The sequence below is a fragment of the Equus caballus genome, chromosome 4 (assembly GCF_041296265.1).
Source record: "Equus caballus isolate H_3958 breed thoroughbred chromosome 4, TB-T2T, whole genome shotgun sequence".
In the NCBI taxonomy this organism is placed as follows: domain Eukaryota; kingdom Metazoa; phylum Chordata; class Mammalia; order Perissodactyla; family Equidae; genus Equus; species Equus caballus.
Genome location: NC_091687.1, coordinates 10,752,850 through 10,769,160, shown reverse-complemented (window position 1 = coordinate 10,769,160; position 16,311 = coordinate 10,752,850). Strand labels below are relative to the sequence as shown.

General features: G+C 43.0%; 1 protein-coding gene across 9 annotated transcripts in view; it reads right to left on the bottom strand.

Moving 5' to 3' along the window:
* POU6F2 (POU class 6 homeobox 2) overlaps positions 1-16,311 on the bottom strand; it is a 459,268-nt gene that overhangs the window by 28,351 nt on the left and 414,606 nt on the right. The gene's annotated exons all lie outside the window — the stretch shown is intronic.

The following is a 16,311-nucleotide window of genomic DNA, read 5'->3' as shown; positions in this document are numbered from 1 at the left end:
GTGAGGGCAGAAACATGTTATTTCTGCCAGGGCAGTACAGACATCTGTTTTCTCCCCCGGCATTCAAGGCCCCAGTCTAGCTGGGGAGCTGCCTCCCTCCCTGACAGGAGCTCCTCAAACACAGTGTGCTCCTTACATCCTTGCCTCTGCTTGGTTCTCTGCTTTCCATCCCTCCTTCCCTCCACCGACATCCTGCTCCTCTCTCAAGGGCAGGAGCCATCTCCCTGACATCCCAGCAGGATTAGGGGCCCCGCACGCTGGTGCTCCGGGTGGTTGGGGCCCAGGCTCTGGGGTCAGGGAGACAGGATTCTGTTCCCAGCTGTGCCTCCCGCTAGTTCTGCAGCGTGAGTCAAGGAGCCTAAGCTTTCCGAAGGCTTGAGAGAACTGGCATCATAAACTGATGTTTGGAACTCTTAAAATAGAGGTGCAATGACTACTGAGGCGAAATTAAATTTTTAAAAAGTGAATTTTAAATGATGTGTTTTAAACTGGGGCCTAAACATTAGAGGTTCAAAGCTTCTGTGGCAGGTGGCAGGGAAAGCTTTTCTTTGCATCTAGTGGCCTCTGGCTTCAATGAAGGGGTTGGGTGAGCGTCACAGGAGGGGCCTGGCCGGATCTAATCACTTTGCTAAGGAGAAAAGGAGCACGGGCAGGCAGCAAATGTACAGGGCGCCTATGAGAACCAGAAACATAGACCATATTCATACGCTGTTAGGGACCAATTTAATCTCTAAGGAGCGAAAATGTGATCTCCGTCTCCCAATGTTACGGCGTCTCTTGGGGAGTCACGGAGCTGGCGGTGGGATGTTCTTCCCCTCCGCACACCACAGGATAGTTAAGCAGTTCTGTTCTGCTGGTCGTCTTCCGGGGCCACCTCCTGGATGTGAACTGTGGTGACGTGGCCTGGGGGCCACTAAGACATTAATAATTCTCTCTCAGGAACGGCTTTCATGTGTGTTTCGTTTCATTTCACGTACTTAGAATGGCTCCGCGAAGTGGGCATTGGTCTTGCCCCCACTTAGTAGATCAGACAGTGGAGGCTCATTTCATGGAGGACTTTTTAAGTGACAGAGCTGCAGTGACTTCAAGTCTGCCTGACCCCCAAAGGCTTGCTTTTCCATTGTCACCCAGCTCCCACCACATGGAGGACATTGGAGATGGCTTGCTTTTAGAAAAGGCACTGCCTCCTGTTGGCAACTGCCCACCAGAGGAAAGCTGCTTGTGGACTGAATTTATAAAAGATTCCGTGTTCTACCCCGACAGGACCCCAAACTGGGTTTTGAACGTAGTTTCTCAATAAGTATCTTTTGAATGGATGGTTTCTGGGCTCAGCTATCACTGGGATCCTGGTGCAACTGGGACTGCAGAACTGCAAGACCACACCATTCACTGACAACAATCATGGTGGAGGAATCGTGCCCTCCTCACTTGGCAGTCACTTCCACCACGAAGGCCCCTGTGCAGTGGCACTAATGGAGGAGCTGTGTGAATATCAAGTATCGATGGCTGTTGTCCATGGATGCTGATAAAGGTCAAGTCATTACTGTGAGAGTGGTCAGCAATCCCTTTGGGAGTTTGCAGCTCTGAAGTCTCACTGAGCAAGCCTGCAATCTCCATCCCGCAGCATCAGCAACGAGCACGTCCCATCAGTGCCAGCAAGATCAGGAGGAGTCCACATCGATAGATGAGAGCACATAAGCACTTTATTGATGAGTGGTCTTGCATTAAGCAGCTCAGGATTCAAAGGCTGTTCCTATGACCCGCCCACTCCCACCCCCCCCCCCCCCCCCCCCCCCCCCCCGCCCCGAGGCAATGTGGAGAGGCCTGGGGAGCAGGCTCCTTGTCCTGAGCCCACGCTGGATACTTCCCCTGTCCACACTTGCACTGTGAAATGTGCACTTCCCCTTTGCGCAATGCACTATGAATTCTAGGTGGCTGACCCATCCACTCTGGCTTCCCTGTGTCTTAGGCCTGAGAAGCCCTGCTCCATCTGATTGGCCTGAGTTGAAAGCCTCTGAAAGCTGGATTCATTTAGGTGGCAGGGTTGGGGGTTCTATTTTAGGCAGGATGTCAGCATGTTGATGAGCCGGAGTGAATAAGTAGCCCGGGAGATGGCTTCAGAGTGAGGCACAGCACCTGACAGCTACAGAACACACTGTGATGCAGAGAGAGGTATTCCGCTCCGAGAAGATTGACACGAGTCTGTGCTCGCCTCGCAATAATGAGATGCTCTGCCTGCTTTCCGGGTGGAAAGAAGAAGGGCAAACACACACGACTCACCAGCCTCTTCTCTGTGCGTAGCCTTGCCTCCAAACAATGCGCGCGACATTACTAAAACATGGCACCACTTATGTCCCTCCTCACCTGCTCCTCTCTTCTTTCATGGGCCTTAGCATCACTTACTAAGGGTAGGATTAGTGTCAGCGCTAGTGTCAGAGCCAGAGGGGTCTGGAATGGCACGACCGAAGGAGCCCTTAACAAGAAGAGTTTGTCTGCGAGATAGGGGTGGGGTCAGGGGCGGTTCTAAAGTCAAGAAGCCTTCTGTGAAGTTATCTCTTTCTCATTTTTGTTCCCCTTTTGGGGGAGTTGGGATCACCACCTCAGCAAGTCAAAAACTTGGCAGTGCATCATGGGGAATTTTCTAATAGTCCCCCATGTATTATGAAATACTGATTTTAATTTGCTCCCGTTCATCGAAGGGTAGAGAGGATCACACACTGCGTTGTCTAAAAATTCTCAGATGTGTCTGTTTTACTGAGGCTGGCTCCGATTCCCTTCAGCACTTCCACAGATTTCACCAAAACTCCTCCTCAGATTCTGACTTCAGAGAACATGACAAGGAACGAGAAGAGCCGAGAGCGCCAAGGTGAAGGCTCTGGGCACCCATGAAAAGTTGGCAATTTTACCTGTGGAAATCGTACGTTAAAATGAGAGGTCTTTTGATATTCAAGGGAAGTACTTGCATCTACACACATTTCAACTAAATAAGGAAATTAAAACTGAGACAAGGTGTTAGGGGAACTCTGATTTGAGGGCAAAGGTAGAAAGAGGATGCTTTTGAGACAGGCGTAGTCCTAAGACTAGCTTTTGGAGCTCGTCTTTCTGGCTCCCAGAGCTAAAGATTTACCGCTAGGAGATGTCCTGATGAAAGGACATGTCACTGAGCAAACAAGGCAGCTAGGCTGTGACTCTTGCTCAAGGTGTTACTACACAAGACAAATTCTAGCTCTCCTAAGATGCTGAGGACTCCGGCAGAGCAGCCCAGGATACCTGCAGACCCTTCTCTATGTAAGGCACCCCATCATATGCCATGGAGGATACAAAGAAGATGAAATTGGGGAAAAGAGGGGGCAATAAGACAGGCACATCACGTGCAAGGATTCTAACAATCCAACGGAGAAACGATATGTACCAAACGAGTGGCAAGGACTGTCCAATGAGAATCTCCATCCCCACGTGCTTGGTGCTCAAAAGAAGCCTGGGAAGGAATGAGTGATTTCAGAGGAAGAAACCGAGGATGGTTAGGAAGACTTCATAGAAGAAATGGGGGCAGAACAGCATCTTGGAGGTTGAATGGGATTTGGCAAGACAGAGAAACCATTCCAAACAAGAGACTAGCCCAGAGGTGAGAAACACGGGGTATGGTGTGTTGACTAATTTGGATGAAAAGAGGGTTGAGATAGTGGAGCAGTGACAGGTCAGCCTGGAGGGGTCAAACTCCATCCAGGCAAGGGGTTTTGATGAATGGTTTTTGAGGGGGAATTGGGGAGGAGTGCTGAAATGGAACTATCTCAGGTGTGAATGTGACAGTGTGGATAGAACGGACTGAGGTGGCGAGAGACTAAGAACCGGGGGATCAGTCGCTAGGATGCCATTGTAGCCATCCAAGTGTGAAGCAAAATGCCTCAGTGAATCCTTGACATACGGGTTGCTTGATTCGTTGACTTCCAGTTCACTTCAAAAAGTGCGGCCTACTCTATGCCTAGGTTGCAACATGAGAAATTTTTGAGTGAAGTTATTACCCCATCAATCCCACAGCAAATAGCTCAGTCATCGTTTGCAATGATCCTGTACGTCTTTGCCCTGACTCTAACAGTAATGGTTCATCTCTGATGAATGCTTTAAGTAGGCTGAGGCCCATACTGGTATTGTAATGATAATTTGTGACCTAAAAGCCTTCCACCCTCTCTGACGGGGATTTATTTGGTTGTTGCAGTTCATGTCCACTTGTCTTTTTCCTTAGAGGAGTTAAGAGCATAAACCACAACTGAGAATAAAGTTCACATTGCAAGAGCAACTAAAAAAGTTGTTAAAATGACTATTAGTATTCATTGGCACTTGTATCCCTGTTTTCATAAGAATTTGGGTAGCTTACACATAAACGTTACTATCATTAATTCAGCAGTAATTATAATTTAAGCCATCATAAAGATTATCTTGTGATTGTAGCAAATCCCAGCAATTCACGGCCATGAAACTCCTTTGGGTCATCAGCTTATCATCCCAGTTCCCTTATGGACCTCAGTGTAGTTGAGGTATTCTGTAGAGATGAATTATGACCGGTGGAGGGTAACGTTCACTGAGTTTATTCACTGCCAGCATGTAGGTGTCATCAGCAGCAGTTGAGGGTGGTATCGCAGAAGCCCAGGGCATCCAGACAAGTCGTCTGATGGGCCACATGTTGTAATACTCTATGACATGCTGTTAAACTCTGCTACGGAGAATGCGATTGCAGATGTCAAATTGACAAGTAATTTTGTTGCACATATCTTTAAGAAAAGGAAACCGCCAACGCTGTAAATCGGTGACTTCCTCAGGTCTTTGAATCCATCAGCAGAGACAATTCTTTGCCAAATATTTGTGCAACCTCAGCACTTTTTGGTCAAGAGGCTTTTGTTAACAGTAGTATCACCATGTCCATTCCTGAACAAAGGGCTTATAGCATTCGAGAACCAAGGAGCCGGTGGTGAGCAATCGTTAGAATGGAAACAGCCAATCACCTTCCCTTTCCTTTCTCATCTGGCCACAGACACTTCTCTTTCTTCCGCCACAGGACGATTTTTGTCTCCTTTATGTAATGCATTTATTCTAGTCTCATGGTGCTCAGAGTTAAACTCAGAGTTATGTTGGCAGTTTTGATTAGCATGTCGATTCAGGAAGAGCGGAACACAGTTATTTCCCAAACAAAATGTATTTTTCCAAGATGCAATCTAGTACCTTTTTGCGTTTGGCTGTGTCCAAGCTGGGGAACAAGAGAAGTGTGAATACTGAGAAGCCCTCGAGGAGAGAATCTGAACGAGAGAATGGTAAAGGCATGAAGAGAAGCACACAAAGGGGTTCAATACAGGAAGACACTCAACTAAGGACAATTAGATTTAATCCTACAGGCAATGCCGATCAGTTGGTTGTGGCTCCCTGATACTCTGGAAGTTCCAGGGTTCAGGAGGAAATAGCGTCATGATTGATTAACAATGTCTGGTGAGGGTGTGGGCATAGAGAATGGCAGTCAGTGTGCCTGAAGGCAGCATTACTGAAGCCCACTACATGAGACCAATTATCTTAGACCAACCAATGGATGACATACATTTCTTTAATGAGCGATTGTGAAAAAGAATTTTTTAAGGTGAACATTTTAATGCTTTTATGTTATGGGTATTGATAGGTACTCTGCCCCTGGGAATATCTACCTGCTCAGTGTTTCCCACTGTCAGTTACAATTAGGATCCCTGCCGGGTGCTCTACTGTTTGGTTTCAACTTTAGAAACATACGACTCACAGACAGGAGGAAAGAATTGGAAGTGTCAAGATCTTTGAAATGTCACTTTCAGTCACATTATGAGAAGACTAATTTGTATGAAAACTGAGTTGTAGAAACAGCAATAACAACAATAAAAACAATCCTCTCTCCTAAAAGCTTCTTAAAAGCCATTAAAGGTAATTCTCCTTAAGAGTTCAAGGTGTATATAGAGGAAAAGATTCCCCATGGGCTGGGTTCAAGGCCAGGCTTTGCTCCTAACTTGTGGGAGATTATTGGTGAATTACTTTGTTTTTTAGAACCTCAGTCTCCTCATCTGTAAAATGGGAACAATAATGTCCACTTCATAAGGTTATTGTGAGAACTAAATAAGATAATGTATGCAGAGCATCAACACAGTGCTTTGCCAACCAAGTAAGTGTTCAATAAATGTTTATTATTAACTTTGCTTACATACTTTTGTGGTTACTCCTGGGCTTTTGCCCTAAGCTGTGGAAGCTCTTTTGAACTCTTTTAAGTGTTATAATTCCGCCATGAATGTAGTTTACCATGAGGAACAGAAAACACTAGTTTACCATGAAAAAACATTAAGTTGTCCTTGTAGTAGAATACTAAGTTGGAAGTATTCATGGAGGCACCAAAATTCAACAGGTGCTATGTTCCAAAGGAGGGGTTAGACCATTTTGCCGAATTTACAGAGGAGGTTTCCGGAAACCAGTTAGACCACTCCGGGACTCAGACCCTCACAGTAAGGGTAGACACAGAATGCTTTTTAATTCCGTGCCCCTTCCTTGCTCCCGCGGACAGGGCGTGGGGGGGCTTTCTCCTCACCTCAAGGTTAATGAAAGCGGTTGAATAAATATTGTCCCCTCAAATTTGGGGCACATACCCCTGAGGAATCTAAGGGTAAGAGGCTGTGGCTTTTGAGCTGAGGAGGGAGAAGAGAGAAAGGCAGGTAGAGGAAGAAGAAGAAAGAGAGGAAGAGGAAGCAGAAGACGTAAGAGGTGGAGGAGGAGAAAGAGAAGAAAGAGAAGAAAGAGAGAGAGAACTGCTCTGCGTCAGCACCGGCAACACTCCCACTGACAGCAGAGCAAGGATGCGTGTGCTTCCCTGGACTCATTATCATGGGTCTGAGCCACATAAAATCCTGTCCCAGAGGATCCCCTGGGCAATGGGAACTGGGCCAGCATCACAGGGAGAGCCTTGAGGAGTGGATCTGCGGAAAACCCAGCCCTGAGAGGAGAGTGAGCAGCTGGAAGAAAACACACTGCCCAAAGCGATGTGCCAGTGGAAGGTTCCAGCTGGGCCTCCAAAGACCTCAGGAAAGGTGCTCACAGAAGTCGGCTTGAATTGTCTGGTCCGCTGGCCCAGACGGTAGAAGCCATCTTGTGACAGTTTAATAAAGTGGGGCCGTTCTTATCCTCCATCTGTCCTCTCTCCACCTCAGCCTGCCCTGTCAGAAACAGACTTAGCAAGCTGAGGAAGGGAGAATCACCTGATTAGGGAAAGAAAGTGGGGCTGGGTCACCCTTTCCCACAGTAGCGGGCAGTAGGAAGGAGGAGCTGCCAGGGCTCATGGGGGAGGGGAGTGGGAAGTTTGTTAGGTCCACAGTTTTGATTATTGCCAGGGAACTGGGCATTTCATTTGCAAGTTAAAGTGACCACAGAAGATGGTATTCCCCCAGAGTGCCTAAAAGAAGTTGTGGGGTAAGATCCCCAGCTTTCATCCCGGGGGAGGGGAAGGCCTATGGCCACGGAGAAGGTGGAATGGGACAAGGGACAGTGGGAGGCTTTGATGATCAAGCCCGGAGAACCAATTCTGTCCTCTTTCCCCACTTCTATGGGAAGGGGTTTGATCATCATAAATTACTACAGACAGAAATTCAAACTTGTACTTCTCTCCTAGTCTCCCACCCGCTCTTGGCCATCTCACCATTGTATGTGTGAGTGGATCAAGTGTGAGAGTAATGTACTCTCTTTCTATTTTTTAACTTAATTTTAGCATTTCGGGCCTATAATTAAGTAGCTTGTATAAGTTAAACACGACTTACTAATGAATATTAGTGAGTATTTTCTAAGTCATTGCTATTTGTAATTTTCAAAACAGCTAAAGATAGGGACTGCCTTTATCTTACTTGTTAAGGTCAATAACACTAAAAAAGGAGATTTTGTGGGGCACACTGTCAGGACTTTGTTAGCTAAGAATGCTTGAAAAATAGAGGAGGAAGGAAGGCAAGAGAGAGACAAAGAGAAGAGAGAATTTAACAAGCTACCAGAGGTAGAGAATTTAAAATTGTGAGCAGAATATACATTTTCCTGCAAACTGTGAATTGGGTTCATTTCTGAGAGGTAGATGCTGCTATTTATAACACTGATTGTCGAAGTTTCAGTTGACTTAACGATGGATACTATTCAAATGCCTTCGTTGCTAAAGTTCCTCTGAAGCTTTTGAAAACCTGAAAATGATAACAGGGAAAGCCAGTGCCCACCAAAGGAGAAAATGGTGATGCGATGTAAGAAAAGGGAAGGTGGGAAGAGTCAGGAGAAATTCTGACAGGGTCACTTGGCACTTATGTTAGCAAGATCATTCTCATGACTAATCAGCAGTATTCATAAGATATAATAAAGATGTGCCTTTATGGGTCTCCATTTCCTCTCCTATCTTTAATTAAACCCAAGACTACTCCAAACTCCCAAACACAATATTGAACACAGTCCTTTGTTTGTTTAATTGTTGGGAAAGAAGAAATCTCATGTGTGTGCCTTTGTTTGTGAATTAAAAATGATGAGGTGGGGGTGAAAGATCCTACTAGATCTTAATGGCCTAAAACAGGATGAAAAATGTCATTTCCAAAGGTGTTTTACAAGACGATTTGTTTATACAGCGCGGCCTGGATCCTAGTTATGCAGTCCATTAGCAGCAAATATCTTGCAAGAAACTCCATGTCTCAGGGAACTGACAGGCCTCCCAGGTAAGAGTCAACTCGACTGATACAATGATCATTCTTATTGGACCTGAATCTTTCTTGAGTCTTCCGGCAAAATGAAGTTAGCAGCCGCAGCCCTATTCTAAACTGTTGACAGTTCCTACTACAATAATCCTCCAACTGAATCTGGCATTCTCTATACTCTGGAGGCAAGGGTTGTTGGGTTTTTCTGTTTTTCTTAAATTTTGAGATGCATGATAGTACCCATTCTTACATATTTTACTTTAATTGTGAGATTTGCTATTTTCTCTTGTATTTGAGTTACCACTCAGGCATTAGGAAGCATTGATAGAATAAAAGTTTTGATCCAGAATATAATCAAAAGATTAAATTAAATTTACACAAGATGATATTACATTGAGATGAGAATTAAGCAAGGAGTCATCATAACCGCCTGCATGGTGTATTCCTGGAGTCACAGGTGGACTGGGATCAGTGTTCAGGAAATGAATCCTTTTCTTGAACACAGTATAGGTGCCCACCATCAACACAAGTTTTAAAATTATGTCTGAATTATATATTTACTATACTGAACAGCATATTGGCAAGCTCTGGATTATTTAGGGGTTCTTGATTTCTCTATAGTGCTGTTTTCCTCTACTGTTCTGCTTACTTTTTACTCAACTGGAAGGTGGGATGAGGAAGACAGAAGAGGGGGGAGTCAGTTTTGCAAAATGCTAGCTCAAGCTTCAGTCGGGCATGAGGTTGGAATCAAAGGTTGACTGGCTTCCTCTGTGACTGGTAAGAAATAGTGAAACAAAGTAAGTTCTCCCTGCAAAGGTCAATAAGCAAGACCAGATGCAATTCTCTTGGACAAGGAAGGAATTTGGAGAGATGCTTCTGGAAATGGACAGAGAAACTGACACTTTGTTCTATGTCTTCCCCTCCGAAATTTATTGCTATGGCTCTTATATACTCAAAGGCTTGGAGTACATGAGTTTGGTTGTTTATATAAATATTAATTCTTTACATATTAAAAGTATGCTTACATGGATAGATAATACAGACATATTGGCAGCATTTTCATTGTCAAGGGTGGAGGATTGAGGTAACTGTATAGATAAGTCTAGCAAAGGGAAAAAAACATCTTCAACTTTGCCTAGAAAAGCCAGGCAACTGTCTGAATCTCTCTGCTTTATTCTGAATGACTTCAAAATTAAGAGTGTTGTTTGATTTGTGCATCTACTCATGCACAGGTTGATCACTCACATACTCACTCACTCGCTCATTCACTCAGCAAATCCTTTCTGTGGCCTGCTGTGTGCCCAGCTCTGGGCCATACCACATTGCTCTCATTTCCAGAGTAGAAGACTGGGAAGTCATCCAGCCATTGGAATTCATGAGAACTCTTTCTTTTGGATTAGTAGAGGCGTTCAGTAAATCTTGCTATCTATGGCACCAGCAACATGCCAATGAAGAAGAAAGTCTAGGCTCCCACTAGTCAGGACGGTCAAGATGGCCACAGTTTACAGAAAGCTAAAACCCCTGCTGTTGACAAGAGTCATGCCGGCTCTTTTCTCCAGGGACACTGCTGCAGTGGTCAGTGACTTGAGGTGATCTCCCATGGTCCTTCCTTTTGAGGACTGACTGTTTGTATACTTAAATGTGTTATTGGACAGCTGAATTCACCCTTCATTGAAATAGGTTCTTATATTCTCTGGAAAAGTGGTAGCTTTAAAAAAAAAATCTTTGAAGAAGACAATATTATTCAAATTTGATTTCTGCATTCCATTTATTAATGCTCACTATGTGCCAGGCACTGGTTGAGATTTTGGGAGTCTGAGAAATAACAGACGACTCTAAATTTTGTTTTTAAGTCACTTTGATTGTAAAAAGAAAATGGCTAACATGTCTGCAGAACTCAGATAGCACTCGGGGCTGGATTACTTTACTGGGGGGGTAGGTGGGGAGTGGATCCCTTGGGACCTCTGGTCCCCAAGAACACATATTGAAACTGCTGCTTTCCCACTGGAGAGTAGAAATGACAGGCTCACAGTGGGGGATGCCCTTCAGTTTTCACAGAACAATGTTCCTTTTCAGCGACCACTCCACAGTCATAACCTCTGCCATCTTGATTCCATCACAAGGATCCATACGAATTCATTACGTGGTTACAAGGACTCCGTTCCACCATGCTCTCACAAAGATTCCCCTTCATCTATGAATATATTATTATTTTCGTATTATTGAATCCTAATTGAAATAAAAACAAATGTATATTTCAACCCATAGTTATTTCTAACAAGGGCAAGTGTGGCGTCTCATACAAAAGTAAACTCCTTCAAGCCATCATGGCCTCAGTTTCAATTTGTACCTTCTCACTTTATTTTCAATGGGAAGAAATAACAATATTTGTAAATATGATCAAATGCTTCAATTTCCAACTCTCTTCAGAGATTTTACATTTTCATTGCAATATTCATTATATTTGTCCAGTAGGATGTTCCATGTCCCAGAAAACAAAGACAAATTCTTAAGGATGAAGTGGAAATATTTCTTTTCATCATTTCTTTGTCCTTTTCCCCAATGACTACAAATTAAATCATGAGTACTTTTCATTTTCCTTGCAGGTGCCGACACTGTGGAATTGCTAAAACATTTTTTTCCTTCAAAAGAGAATCACAACTATGGGCAAGCCATCATTCTGCAGGAAGACCAACTTTGTAAGACTTTACATGGCTTTGCCTAAGACTTTAAGTTTTAATGCCAGCAAAAAAATATCTAGAATTTGGGGAAGTATTTCTGCTTCTGCCTACTGATCCCAGATTAGGTGACTAAATCAGATTAAAGTTATTTATTGCTTGGGAGAACACCTCTTGGGTTGACCCAGCCTTGGTCCTTCGAAGCTTTAGCAAAGGTTCCTAAATGAAGCCCTGGACCTATGAACTGTTTCTTTTATATTTCTTCCCAAATGAGAGGAAAAAGAGCTACAGCAGTGACAGCAAAACAACCCTAAATCAGGGACCGGTGATATTCTAAATTCTTTGCAGCAGTGGGAATTGGGGAAGGAAATGTTTGGCAACTGCTCAAAGAAGTACCGCAGTTATTTAGCATCATGTAGTGCTCTGAGCACATTCAGGCTGTAAAGCTGAATTTAAATTAGTGTAAACAACCGAACAAGCCTCTAAAAGAAAAAAAATGGGTGGGGAAGGAAGCCACTCCAGGTGTCATTAAAGATGCATATGTTTATCACAACCCTGTTTCACGAGTCCAAGATGATTTGTATCCTTTTTGTGAAGCGAATATCCATTGTTGTGGCAGAATTAAATGTATTTTGATACTTGCATGCAATATTTATCTACCTGTTCAATCAGAAAAAAGTCCTCATGACTCTAACATGTATTACTTCTTCAATTTCCTCTTAGTAGATTTTTTTAATGTTCTTTAGGGTGAGACTGCAGAATTTCTCATTTTTCCCAACAAAGACCATAACTTATTAGAATTATGCTGATGAGTTTTTCTCATAAAATTGCATCCTCATCTTTTCATAGGTGACCAATCTGTACTCTTACCCCTAACCAGCAGGCAGATTCTGATGGATGTAAGTAAAGACGGCTGCTGCAGGCTTCCATTTGTGGATTCTCATAGGTTTCTGGTTCCTATTTTAAAAGTCCCTCAAACAAAATTATATATGTGTGTGTGAGTGCGTGTATACTTAACTACTCTGGTACTTCAAATTTGGTCCTGGGAAGAGGTAATTTATCATTAATAATAAACCACTATCGTAATGATTTTCTGACCGTTCTGTTCTAAGTTCAATACTTTGTAATTTACGCCAGGAGTACGAATTTTAGAATTTTTAATTTCAAAAGCTGTTTTCGAAGTACAGCCTTAGCAAGAATATGTTTCACAGTCTTCCTAGATGAAATCCTTCACAAACTACACCTATATATTATTAAATAGTGTAAAGTTGGCATAATGATACTTACATTGAAGAGGAATTGAGAGATTTAGTCACAAAACTATCGAATTAATCCATAACTCACAGTTAAAAAATAATCTGCTTAACTTCTCTAAAACATTTGGGGCATTTCTAGCAACGTTTATGGTATCCGATTTGGTTTCTGAGAAGGCTAAATTCTTAGTTCTTTCTGATTCATCTAGGTTCCGGATTGCAGGGAAAACTCTAGACACACAAAACCATTGATATTATCCTCATTTCTATTGTGTTATCTCCATATGAGCTGAGAGGAGCAGAAACTCTACTTTTCAAAGACTTTTAAATGTATATGAATTTGTGATCTCAAAAAATCAAAATGAGTGCTCAGAATCCGAAGTAGCCGGCCATGTCACTCCCTTTTGTGTTCGTTTTAGTGATTTGTATATCACCTTTTAAACATAAATGATTTAATATCCTTTTCCCAAGAGAGTCACCCTTTATATTAAAAAATCTAAACAGTTCTTTTATAACCCAATGATACAGAGAAGATCCTCACATTAAAATCCATTTTTAACTTACAATCAAATCTTCAAATTCCATGTGAACTTAAAATTGATTTTCGTTTTTCTGGCTGTACATATCACTAACCTCTTCCTTTTGGCTGTCTGGGAGAGCTTGCTAACATCACCTGCAGATTTACTGAAGGGAAATGGAAATGTTTGTATTCTCGAGCATCTGTGGAAACCCACACTAGTTAAATGAACCTGCCCTGCGTTTTGATTAAATCAAGTACAACATTTGTTACGGAGAAAAGTAGATGCTGTCATGTCCAGCAGCTGTATAGTCATGTTACTGAGGCAAGCTAGACATCATCTAGCCTTCTCTGCCAATAATCTGGAGAAAACAAGGTAGTCCGGCTTACCCTGTTAACAATGGAGAGGGCAGCAGACTCAAAGTCATCAAACTGGCCCTCTCTGTGCTGGAGCGGCCACGGGTTCAAGGCCGAGGCGGTCAGGGGAACAAGACGGAAAAGCAGCACTTGCTTGGTCCTCACTATGTGCCAGGGCTGTGCCAAGCATTTAACATCCTTTATTACTTTTCATCCTTACAACAACCCTGAAACGTTAGTAGTTAAAAAAATTGAAGAAAGTTAAGTAAATAGACAAATGCCATTTGCATCAGACATGGTAACACTGGATGGCATTATGCTTAAAAGCGTTTCCACGAGAAACCTCAATACATTAAATAGACCCTACTTCAGATCAGCCACCCTAAGTGGATTAAAATGCACGGGGGTGAAGAGACCATGATATTTATGGAATGACTATAATACAGCAGGTGTGGTGTTAGACACGTGAACACATGATTCTGGAAGTGCTTCACTCAGAGGAAGGCTGGCTTTGATGCAGTCGGATCTGGGCTCAAATCCAGGTTCCATCACTTACTAACTGCGTGGCCCTGGGACGCTGCTTAACTATGCTGAGCCTCCATTTCCTCAGCTGGAAATGAGAGATGATATCGCAAGATCATTCTGAGAATGAAATGAAATGATGAGTTTATGCAAAATGCTTATCAAATAGCACATAAGCTTATGTGAAATACTCCATTCATGCCGTCCACAGATTTCATTCCTATATTTGTGCTTACCACGTGCCAGGTGCTATTCTAGCCACTGGGGATATATCAGTGAACAAAACAACACTTCAAATTATCAGAGCACAGGGATTGAGAGCAATCTCTGAGATCAGACAAAACTGAGATCGAATCCTGCCATTTCCAGCCAGGTGATCTTGGAAGTTTCTTAATCTGTGCAATGGGGAGAACCCATATCCAGTGGTTGTGGGACAGGTGAAACGAAATAATATATATCAAATGCCAAGCACTCTTTGGCATGTAGGAAGTGCTCAATAAATGGCAGCAATTTATTAAATTTTTTTATCATTAGAACTAATCTTCCTAAGAACCCCGGGAGGAAGATATTGTCGTCATTGATGGAAGAGAAAACTGCAGCTGAGTAGGATCAGACGCCTGGGGTCACAGAGCTGCTTGGGCATGGAGTCTGATTGGAAAGCCTGTGATCTTTACCCTGGGCTGCCTTCCATGTGAGCCCGTGGACATTTGCGCAGTCTGTCCACCTTTGTGACTCTGACGAGACTGGTTTATCGCGAATGTCTGTTGGAAAGTGTCAGATCTAGGGAGTGTGTAACGTGTTTTCTTTGTGTGTTTGTGTGTTTTGCTTGATTGATGCCATTTGTTTATAAAGTTGCATCTCGTCTTGACTTGACTGTCATATTCTGAGCGCTCCACTTTATGACATCTTCTGAGGATCTACTTACGCTGTTAATTTTATAAGGTGCAAAAAGTTAGCTGATGAGATGAATAGCGATTTGGAGCAATGTTTTATGGCTAATGCGTTAAATTCAATTGGATCGTGCAAAGGCCTACTTGTGTACATTTGAACTTGAACCTGGCTTCTCTCTCTGCTCTGAGTTGTAACTTTTCCATTCCTATCTATCTCTGGTCTCTTCCTCAATTCTCTCTTATTGGCCCAGGGTTGATGACGTGATGCCTACATCTTTAAGAAGAATGCATCATCTCAACAAATTACAGGCCAATATGAAACTTGGGTGCAGTATTGGGCACGTGTGTAGCAAATGGTACAATGAACATTTATTTGGCGGTTGAATGCATCTCACATGTGAATTCAATGTTCTCCCCTCTCTGATAATGCTCTGCTTAACCATAAAAATCATTTGCAGAAAAAGCTGATGTTACTCCAGGGCTGCTAAGTCAAAATTCAGCACTTCCTCTCTTTCCTTGCCTCTAGACCCAAATCAAGTTTGATTTTCATTCTCTAGTCGGAAAAAATGAGCTTCTACTTCCATCCTTGACTTTTCACTAGAAACTAAGTACAAAAAAGCTATCATCAACAGCCCAGTGGACAGTCTTTTGGCTACTGAATTTGGTTAAGGCTATTTATCAGATAAATAACACAGTCCCCCAATAAGACCTCTACATTTTTTACATTTTAATATGTGTGAAATTAGGCTGCCCCTAACAGTTGATATATTTTTAATGTGATTGTATTTTCTTCCATTCCAAAAAAGCTGTTATTAAATTGGTGATGTAACTAAAATCAGTGGTTTCTTAGACGCATAATATAGGATAAATATTTCTCCTTAGTAAGGGCTTGCTTCATTAGAGGCGCAGCTTCCAAAGGGGAGGCTCTAGAAAGGTCTGGAGCCTTGCCACTCTGGGAGCTTAATCAATTCCAAAGTCATTTTGCTCTGTGATTTTACAAAAAGCCCAATAGAACATTCACTGGGATAGAATTTCCTGTTTAGCTCTGAAAGGCTCACTTTGGAGAGTGCCCGTATGAAGCCCGTACCACGCATTTCTTTCCTAACAGCTAGGAAGGCTTGCTGGAAGGCAGGAGACCCGGAAGGCTGGGTCCCCCAGGTCCCCATGCCTTGAGACTGATTTTCTCTGGTAAGGTGAAATGGACCTCTGGGATTGATGTTTCAAGATTATCTCATTACTTTAGAGACTTCTCTGAATCTACTTCTCCGGTTCCTTTGATCAGCAAAAATAGCAATGGTGAGAATATTGATTAAAATGCCCTATACCTATTTATTTTGGTAAGGTTTACAGCTCTTCACAGTTTTCAGGTGTGGGGGGTGGTTATATGCC